At 43.0% G+C, this 10439-nt stretch overlaps 1 protein-coding gene across 11 annotated transcripts in view; it reads right to left on the bottom strand.

The window, feature by feature from the left end:
* The window catches only part of Cdk14 (cyclin dependent kinase 14), a 575534-nt gene that overhangs the window by 462374 nt on the left and 102721 nt on the right, over window positions 1-10439 (bottom strand). Inside the window, exon 1 of one of the 11 annotated variants that reach the window (XM_050139710.1) lies at window positions 10244-10342. The exons of 9 other annotated variants lie outside the window; for them this stretch is intronic. The gene's annotated coding sequence lies outside the window, so the exon portion shown is untranslated. Of the gene's footprint in view, window positions 1-9782; window positions 9804-10243; window positions 10343-10439 lie in introns of those variants that run through there. One more of the 11 variants, XM_050139712.1, reaches the window with a different exon arrangement.

The following is a 10439-nucleotide window of genomic DNA, read 5'->3' as shown; positions in this document are numbered from 1 at the left end:
ATCCCACTCAGGGCTGAGTGCTCCAAAGTCTCTCGCCCTCTAAACACTGTGCAGCTGGGAGTCTCTGTGCTAACTGCTGTCTACCACAAGAAGAAGCATCTCTGACGAGGCCTGCGCAAGGCACTGATCTATGGAGACAGTGATACCATTGGGGGTCATGTAACTGCTTTGTTAATTTAGCAGAATGATCATAGTAGGACTTCACTGGTTCCATGAATTATTTAGCCTCATTAATGATATCAGATATAGGTTCCATCTCGTAGAGTTGGCCTGATCACCCTTAACAAAAGTTTGTTAATTTGTTGGTAGACCCTAACGTGGTTTAAGAAAAGGAAAAGTCAGATATTCAGTGTTGGGGCTCCAACAGGCAGAGTTTGACCTATGGTTTTTGCTTGCAGCTATGTAAACCTAGCCAGCTGTCTACTGAAACCTCAGCAGTAGATGGGAAAGAGCGTAATTCGGTTAAGGCTGGCATTCGTTTAGACCGAATTCATTCAGGTTGAAAATTGTCACTTTGAATCAGCCATTTTCTGGTGATTGGTGTGTTTCTAAGATCCCAGAGTGACCTTCTCTACTTGCTTAGTGGAAGGCAGCTACCAGAAAAGAATGGCTTTCAAAGATGCCAAGTTTACCTGTGTCAAATAATCCCCACGTACGTAGCAGGGGCGAGGTCAAGGTCTTCTGAGGTTCATGAAGGGAGTGTCTACCACAGGGGCAGTACAAGCTATGCCAATAAGCACTGTCTTAACAATATTATCTATTTCTAGCTATCTCTGTTTTGTTTTTTGCATTGTACATTACCACCATGGAATTCTAAGTATTTTCTCCTACTCAACAACCTCTCTCAGAATTGCTCCCAATAAAAATCATCGTTAGTCATCTATAAGGTTTTATGTAAAATATTACCTCCACTAAAAATACTTGAATTTTAAAAATTATAAACAAATTTAAAAGGAATTTCAATTATAAAGAGACAGCTAGGAACAGTATTCTGAGGACGAAGAGGAATTCTAACACCACTGGAATAATGCCCATGACAGCCGCCTTTGTCTGTTATTTCAACCTGCGGGGTTGATGAGGACGGCATCCCCTCCCGTGTTGTGGGCTGTGGTTTCTTCTCTCCTGAATTAGTGTGCGTGCGTTTGCATGTCTGTGTGTCTAGGCATCTGTGTAGATGGAGGAGCCTCTCGGAGCACACGGAACAAAGATAAAGGATGTGTTAACTGCATGTACATATGGCATGTACATATGGAGACACGAGCATGGACATTCTATTACTCACCATCCTGTTTTACCAAACTCAAGCTCTGCATAACAGCACTGACTAGCATGCGCGACTCCGAACAACTTCACAACAGGTCTGCTGAACTCTCTCTAGGTCTGTCTTCTCGCAGGCTGAATGGCAGAGCGGGTGGACTGAGCAGCTGCCTTGACCTTTCCTGCCTCTAGCATGAAAATGGGCCCAAGGTTAGAAGTGGCGAATGGTTTTAAATAGATAAGTGCCAAGCAGATAAGCTCACTTCTTTGTGTTCCCTTTGTGTTACAGACCATTCCTCCTGATCAGCTGAGGATTCAGGAAGCATGGAGCTGGCACATACTGTAAACATTTACCTTGGTATTTCAGGCCTCATGTTTTCATTAACTCTGAAATCAAAGAATCATTTCTCAGTGATAGCAGCGTGAGTATCCGGCTAAGGAATCAGTCGTGTAAAGCATGATGTGACAAGTCACACTGTAGGACACTTGTCAACAGCAGCTCTGCCCCTGCATCAGCGGCATTGCTGCAACCACGAACGCCCTTACTATGACCTACACCACTTTCAGATCGTGCTTCCAAACCTACGCTAAGTAACTGTTGCTCTCATAGACACAGGTAAGCTACAAGCAGCCTGCTTTCATATATCTGACTAGAGCAGCAGGAAGCCTCTCTTTGTTTGGTTGTCGTTATCTTTCTCATGTATTAATGATATTCCAGGCCCACACTGTAAATACCTTGAATACATAAACTGTTTTCTGTGTCTTTAGTGTCCTAAAAGATAAGAGTATGGCCAGGAAATACACGCTCTGCCAATAACTACTCAATGATAAGCCTGTCCCTTTAATTAAAAGTAGGGCATCTTGGGCTGGAGAGATGGCTAAGAGGTTAAGAAGCATTGCCTCTCTTCCTAGAGGTCCCTGAGTTCAATTCCCAGCAACCATATGGTGGCTCACAACCATCTGTAATGGGGTCTGGTGCCCTCTTCTGGCCTGCAGGCATACACACAGACAGAATATTATATACATAATAAATAAGTAAATAAATAAAGTAGGCTGTCTTAAAAATCACCCTCAGAAACTATATTAAATGGAGACAAGCTCTTGAGTTGAGATCTTTTCCAATGAAAATGCTTTCACTGGCTGTTCCTACTCACCACAATTCAATGTGCATTGCAGCGACCTTGTTCTAAAATGCTATTTACTTTTCCATCCATTTTTGTACATATTAATTGTACAGAGTAATGGGCTGCATCGTCACATTCTCATATACGTATTTTTACACACGTTCCACCACCCATCCTGCCCGCCCCCTTTCCGCTCTTTCCAAATCGTCTTCTACTTTTATGTCTCTTCTCCAGTAATCCAGGCTCTGCACAGAAAAGGAAGATGTGATACCTGTGGTTGAGTCTGACTTATGGCACCTAACATGATCCCCTAACTGTATCCACTTTCCCGCAAATGTCACGATTTCCATTCAGTATCTACACCACATTCTCTTCATCTGTTCATCTACTGACACCACACAACAGGATCCTTCATCTTGATCCTCACATATAGTTATGTAGTAACTGCGGTATGCCTCTGTCTCTGTCCAATGCTGACTCTAGAGTCCCCGAGGTGTACGGCTATGAATGACATGGCTGGAACACACGAAGCACGTGTTTGTGTTCGAGGAAACACCTATCCTGACTTCCATGAAGGATGCCCCAACCGTAGATAAGGATTGCTGTCCCCTGCATCCTCGCCAGGATTTGTTGCCATTTTGTTTCTTTAAAGTAATGCAACATATATTTCTCTACTGACTTGCTTCTTTGGATCTGACCTAATTTTATTTGATTCCTTCACGGACAAAGCTGAACCGTGTCATATTGCCTCGGGGTCTGTAGTTTTGTTATATCCTTTCTGGGCTCCAGTGTCTATAAGCTGGACAATTGGTTTTGGTTTGTTTTTAATTCTAATGAGAATATTTGCGTATGCTTCCAGCAGCTAAAGTTTTAGTAAATGTAATCAGTATAACTAACTCTAAGTAGCTCTATATTACTTATTATATATATGTATATATACACATATATGTATATATATAGTATTGGGTTTATTGAGATATAGTTTTGTCTACATGCTCATAAAGACATATGCAGATACTTATACAAATCTAGCATCTTCAATTTTTTATTATAATGATAAATTTAAAGCAGCAAGGGTAACATCTCTACTGTCACGTGAGGCCTACGTAGGATCTTAGTCACGCTTTTATCTTTAGGGGATCACACTTCTCCAGCATACTCTATAGTTCTCTTGATGCTCACAGTAGGAATGGCCCTGCCTGGGATGTCAGGCCACCACAGTCCCGCCTCATTAATCTTGATTTTAACACGATGTCCTCGGGGTTGAAGTTTGAGACACAGTGTCCTAGACCACGTAATAATATATTGTTATTATGGTCAAATAAAGGAGAAAAGTCAACGCCTTTAGAAACAAATTTTGTTTCCATTTCTTCAAACCACAGGGGTGACAAGTGCGTCATCATCTTTGACTAAAACTTTTGCTCAAACCTCCCACAAAATAGGATGGCAATTTCAGATAATTACTATTATTTTGCACATGGAAATAAAGTTTCCTAACAATATACGGCCAATGTGTATATAAGTACTCTCTATTTGAAAACAAAAAGCAAGGAGATTAAGGTAAAAATGAATAATATACACAAATTATTACAGTATGCTTCCTGCCTATAGGTTAATGCACTTGTATATTTCTAGTAAAGGAACATTTATATGTTCTAGTAAAGGTTTCAACATTAACCGTCATGACTATTTTTTAACGGCATTAATATTTTTCCCAAGAGAATTGAATCCAAAACTGTGCTCCACTTGTTTACCAAGGTTTATTCGGCATCTTTGGAGGAAAAAGTTTTAGAAAGAAGTTACTCCTAGATCTAGGAAGGAAACATTTTAAAGACATAGATGTGTACAAAGTACTGTGTTCCTACCCTACAGCAAGCCCTGCCATTGGGAGGGAGCCCTCTGCCTGCTTGGCGGAATGGAATGATCCTGTATAGACTGGAAAAGGACCTGGGCTCTGACTCCTAGTGTGTGGAAAGCTGAACGGAACACCCTTCAAACACTGGTCCCAAGCATCCCAAAAGGTCAAAGAAGGTATTATACAAATTCTGACTCCTGCTTGATACCCCCAATTGTAATCTGGCTAAAATACCATCATGTAGAAAGAGAATTAAGAAAATAGCGTTCACGCAGGATGCCAATATGAGTATCCACTGCTGGGAGCTCGAACAGCAGAACTGATGTCCGTGTTTTCCCCTGACCACATATCTGTAGTCAGACAGACCAGAAAAGGCGTATGTGGAATGATGAGATTCCACACATGGCCAGGGAGTGACCCTGTCCTGCTGTTCCACAAACTGAAGCTCTACCAACTAACAATCCCCACGGAAACTGAAACATTAAGCCATACAAATAGGCTTTCAATGCATGGCTAATTAGTTTCTTCATCAAGACACTGTTCCTTTAAAGCTTTCAAAAATATCTATTCCAAACAAGAAAAGAAAAGAAAAAAGAAAAAAATCTATTCCAGGACAAAAGGACCTTTTTCTCCGCTCGCGAAGACGCTACAGGTTTATATAGAGTGCTTCTTTTCACTAAGCTCTGTCTTTGGTCCTTCCTGAGAAGGGGGAGACACTGTGTATTTTCAAAAGATCCCCCATTATGCATCAGAGAAGGAACCTGGTCAGGAAGATTAACATGAGCCACAGCAATTTAAACACCAAGCCCACGCACCATTTCAGGAGTTCTCAGAGCAAATAAAATGAGCTGAGTTAGAAATCAACGGTATATCCTAGCCAGGATGGCTTTTTGCCCGTCCTGGAACGCCTACTGTTTGAATTTCGCCTTCTAAAAGACATCATAACAGACTCCAGAAGCCGTCATCTGCCGGAAAAGTTGTGCGAAAAGGTCAGTCCCGGGTGCCATCCGAATCCTCTTGTTTCACTTCTGAGCCTCACGGAATCGCCCCTGGCTTGCTTGTGCTGAACCGGGTCAGTTCTATCTTCACGAGTATACCTTTCAAGTTCCTCTCTGTTCTGTCCCTCACGCAAGATAAAGCATGCAGGAAGCACAATGGCACTAAAGAGTGGGAACTGAAAGGAATGCGCTACTGGAGATCAGGCCGATCCAGTCGGGCCTGCACTCTTTTCACCTGGTAACTATAGAAATATGTAATAATGAAGATTACAAATACTTTAAAAATAATTCTTCCCTGAAGAAGAGATAAAATGCCGTACTAAGATCTTATTCTGAAACACATAGGAAATGAACACAATTTCCATCGTCTCACCTGGATCAAACTATCTTTAATAAAAATGTAATGCATTATTAGTGCTTGGCAATTACGGTCGAGATTGATGTCACAGTGGTTAAAGTGTGGTGTTTATCTTCCAAAAAAATCCATCTAAATAAAACCCGACCAAAGCATGCTGAGAAATACAGGGCATCACTGAATATAAGAGAGACTTCTGAAGCTCTCGCCATTTTTCAGAGACTCAAATGTGGGCCACTAACCACACAGAGCTCCTGAAGAGAAACACAGGGAACAAGGAGCCTTTGGGAAAACGTGGAAGTGTCCTTCAATGCAGCCCTCACAATTGGCCCATCCACGGTGAAGAGCTAAAATTTCAGCAATAGTAAAACCAACAGTGACTCTTTAATTATTATTAAACGCCCCTTGACTTCAGGAAGACCCGTTCTCCTTTCCCGCACCAGGGAAGAGTCAATAGTGACTCCTCACTAAGCCGGCCAAGGTGAACAGAGCCGAGCAGCGGGATGAAAACCCCCTGCTGCTTGTCTGCCGCCTGAAACAAACCCAGAGCTTCCACGAGCATCCCACCGCCAAGCTTTTTAGCAAGATCTCATTTAGTGGCGGGACTGGCTGCTGGTTGAAATGGGTTGTCGATTGGACAGAAAAGCATGTCTTTGCAACAGACACCCTCCCAAAGTCTGGTGGATGAGAAGCAGAGATGAGCAACCTCCTTACAACTCCCTTTTATCTTCTGTAAAACTAAGACATCCTCTAATGAGGCAAACTGGAGAAGGATCTGGGACCCTGGCAAAAAAAAAAAAAAAAAAGAATGTAGCTGTTAGAAAACGGGGGGGGGGGGGGGGGGGGGGGGCTTCTAGATAAGGTGACAATGGCAGTAACCATGGCCAGCTACCGTGGAACTCTTCTATAGCAGTTACCACAAAAACTACCGCTAACATGATCTACAAGAACTCAGGAGGGGACATCATTATCTCAGTTTCATGGGTAATTAAACTCAAATGCACATGAGCTAAGCAACCTGTCCAAGACCACGCAGAGAGTAAACAACGGGAGTGGAGGTTCACTGCAGGACCAAACCACACAGCAGAAGCTCCTGACCACTGCACATGGGTCCCCAGAGACCTACATCCCACGCACAATACTGTCCATCCATTTCCACCTCATCGCTGATGATACAAGAGAAAAAGCATGATCAAAGCAACGCAGATTAACTGGGCTGTGGTTTTCTGGCCTGCCGTTCCTGCCTCTCTTCCAGCTCACCACCCAAGTAAACATTCATTTAATTAATCTAATTCGGAGTCTGCCTCATATGAAAAGTCAGGCAATAACAGAGGGAAAAAAAAAACAACAGAAGAGCATGATGCATTAGGAATCATTAAGGACAGGATGCCAAGTGTGGTTACAAGTATCTGTAATCCTAGCACTTGGAGAGCAGAGGCGGGGGGTCTCAGCTATGTATTAAGTTGAAAAAGTCAGCACGTCAATATAAGATCCCATCCCCCCCCCCCAAAAAAAAAAAACCCAGACTATGAAGATGAAGGCTACTTAGAAAGATGGGATGGCTCACATAATAAACATTGTTCCTCTGTTCATGTTTAGGTGCCTGCAGACATAGATATAAAATTTCCAGGGATCCAGTACAGACATTGGCAAACAAATACATGGCTCTGGGTGGGGCCATGGCATGCCCTTTTAAAAAGGAACAACTATTAGAAAAATATCTTGGGTGTAAGGGAAGTGGTATGTAGAGAAAATCAAGAAAGGAAGACTTTATTGATGAAGCTAAGCTTGCCTGTCTAATGAAAAACTGTGTACTGTGGCATCAAGCATATACCTTCTCTCCATTCTTCTTGACTAATGCGGAGGCTAGGGTTTCTGGTTGACTGTCCACTACAAACGGGACTGGGGGCAGAAGGTAGCCAGGGCACAGCGTTCACAGGAAACCTGAGTGGTGTTCTGATGTCTTTGCTTACAGCTAGAATGAGCAACGCACTGGGAGCACAATGAGGCGAAATCGTAATGATGACAAAAGTCGCAATCCCGCTTCACGATGGACATTCCGACTGATCACTGCTCTCTTAGCAGCAAAGAAGAGACAAGGAAATGTAAGCAGTCCAGGTACGATGCTCAATCGCTAGGCCATGGAAATAACCAGGTATCAGTGGGTGGTTCTCGGGGTGCACTGCTAGTCCTCACGCCTTGCTGTTTCCACGGGCTACTACTTTTAGAAGCTCTAAGTTATCTACTACAGTGTCCATATGGGAACTTGATTTAGTGACACCCTATACTAAGGAGGAAAACCATTATCTTTTCCATATTAAAACTAAGCATACCCTCCACAGGATGAAATTCCAATGTACGGTACTACATCAGGGAACTGCGAAAAACGTGCTAAGCGAAAGAAGCCAAATACGACGTCATTCCACTTGACAAGAAACACAGTACCTAGCGGAGGCTGACTCGCGGGCACAGAAAGCAGAATCACGGTTATGAAGGGTGAGGAAAAGGGAGAATGGTAGTTATTACTTAACTGTTTGAGATGGCGGGAAGTTCTGGGAAGGGATAGAGGTAATTATTGCAAAACACCGAATATACTCAATAATGCCGCTGTCCTGTCAACCTAAAATTGGCGAGGTCCGTGGAATGTGCATTTTAAACATAGTTTTAAAAAGCAAAGCAGACACCATTACCTCTTTCACCATTACCAAAGTGGGAAAACAAAAATTTCCCACAGAATTTCTCCACGACGACAGGAACCAGAACGACCTGTTCCGCTCACAGTGTCTCACGGCAGACTGTGCACAAATGTGTGTACGTAAGTGAATGCTTGCCTGCAGGAAAGAGGCTCTCCTCAGCAGTCGTTACACCGTCTGCAAAGTTCCAGAGTTACTGTCTGAGAGGACACATGGTGCGGACTGCAGGGGAAATGGTAACGTTTCCCCAGAGCCTTCCATCTCCTCTCTTCTTTCTGCAAGCGTGTCTCCCAGTGTCTTAGACACAGTGTATGGATAATAAATGTTTGCGTGATAAAGACGGGAGAGGGATACTGCAACACAACGTCGAATTACCGCTCTACTAGTCCCCTTCTTAAAATTATTTTTGGCAGATGTACCGTTCCTTCTGTCACAGGATGAGAAAATAAACCTCCCAGCTTACACAAAGTGAAGGTAAAAATATAAATATCTAGAACATACCACTCTCAGGAAAAGCCAGAGCAAGCAGTGCATCATCTCAATAGAATCAGGTGAAAATAACAGTTCATGTTTCCATTTACTTTCTGGGAAAATAATAAGTGACCAAAACACAAGAAGATTCCAACACTCCTTTGAACAAAATCCAAATATTCGTTCCTAGAAATCAAAGCCCAGTTTTACACTTAAATTTGAATAAGTACAGAAGCTCCTCCTCCAATAAATCACTTACTGTGAGTCCTAGATTCCATCGCTGTTTTTCCAAATTAGCTGATTCTTAGACTGTTTGGTATCACAAAATTAGATAAAACTAGTTTCTGGCCAAGATGTAAGTTACTGATGATTTGGTCAGTGATGGATATTCACTGACTGCAGCATGCACAGTTCAAGTGAATTCCTCTGTTGAAGCATTCAAAGTAAAATATTTTAAAGGAAAATATCTAACACTGACATCCTTAATATTTAGCACCTTCAAGAAAGGTGGACCCAGACAAATTCACAGGATCATGTAATGTATTACTCAATGTGAACAATATAAAAATATATCCTTCAACTTCAACCCCCCCCACTACTTAATACTATGCCTCAATCAAGGAGACGAGTACAATTTCATCCTCTGTCAAGGTTTATATCCCAACCTGGTTCTTTATCTTCTCCCTGAGCAGGCAAGCCTCATTTTGGATGGAGTAGGCTGTCTACTACCCCAGCCTCTCAGCATGCAGGGGTTCTCCATCCGTGTCTACAATGGTAACAACCCACTAGCAGAGCCAGCACTTCCAGCAGAAGTGCATGGAGAATTCCCACTTCTCTGCAGGAAACCAGAACCACTATAGATATAGTGATGCTAAATGACAGCGCCCTGACCTCTACCCGGCAACACGCTTGCATTCAGGACTCAAGGAGGGGAGAGGGTGAGCAGAGAAAAAGCTGCGGATCTCTAACATAGTAGAGATATCAATTCCACTCGGTCCAAGGCAGCTCAATTCACAGCCATCAGTTTACCCGGAGGAAAAGTGGTCTCCTGTCCTTCAGTCGCCTGACTCAGAGGGCATTCAGCCGAGCATAACCAGGCAAAACAATCAGCAAGGGCTCTTTAAGCTATAAAAAAAAAAAAAAAAAAAAAAAAGACGAGTTTCCAAGAAATCCGACTCAGCTCTGGTAAAGAAGCAGTCGCTGAACATTTTCTTCATCTTATCTCCGCCACTGGTGTTTACAAACTACAAGCAATAGCCTCGGGAGCCTCCGGAGACTCCCTGAGTAACCCCCCCCCCCCATCAGATCCTTAATTTAAATTACCCTTTATCAATCTCTGGCGGTCCTGGCAGTTAAATAGAGGGAGGGAGTAAAATGACATGCATAAAATGAATCCTTTTCAAGTTGTAAATGAGTGAGTCAGGATTCAGACGTGCCGAGATGCTCCAAATAAAAACCCTTGCTAGGATTCCAGGCATGCTCCGTCTTACCGTTCTGCGGTTGTCTCTCTCAAGCTGGATTCACCTGGAACTCTTTAACATATCTCTAGCAATGTGCTTGCACCAGGCCAGCCTCACACAGCAACTGAATTCACATCTTTCTGCACTAGCAAGCTGAAATGGTACGGCCGTACTACAACCAAGAGAGGGGGAAGCATAAGCAGGGGGGGAAAAATCCAGAAATCAC

Source organism: Alexandromys fortis, unplaced genomic scaffold, assembly GCF_014885135.2.
Source record: "Alexandromys fortis isolate MF-2015 unplaced genomic scaffold, M_Fortis_MF-2015_v1.1 scaffold_38, whole genome shotgun sequence".
Taxonomy (NCBI): Eukaryota; Metazoa; Chordata; class Mammalia; order Rodentia; family Cricetidae; genus Alexandromys; species Alexandromys fortis.
The sequence above is the reverse complement of the archived record's forward strand: the minus strand, read 5'-3'. Positions and strand labels throughout refer to the sequence as shown.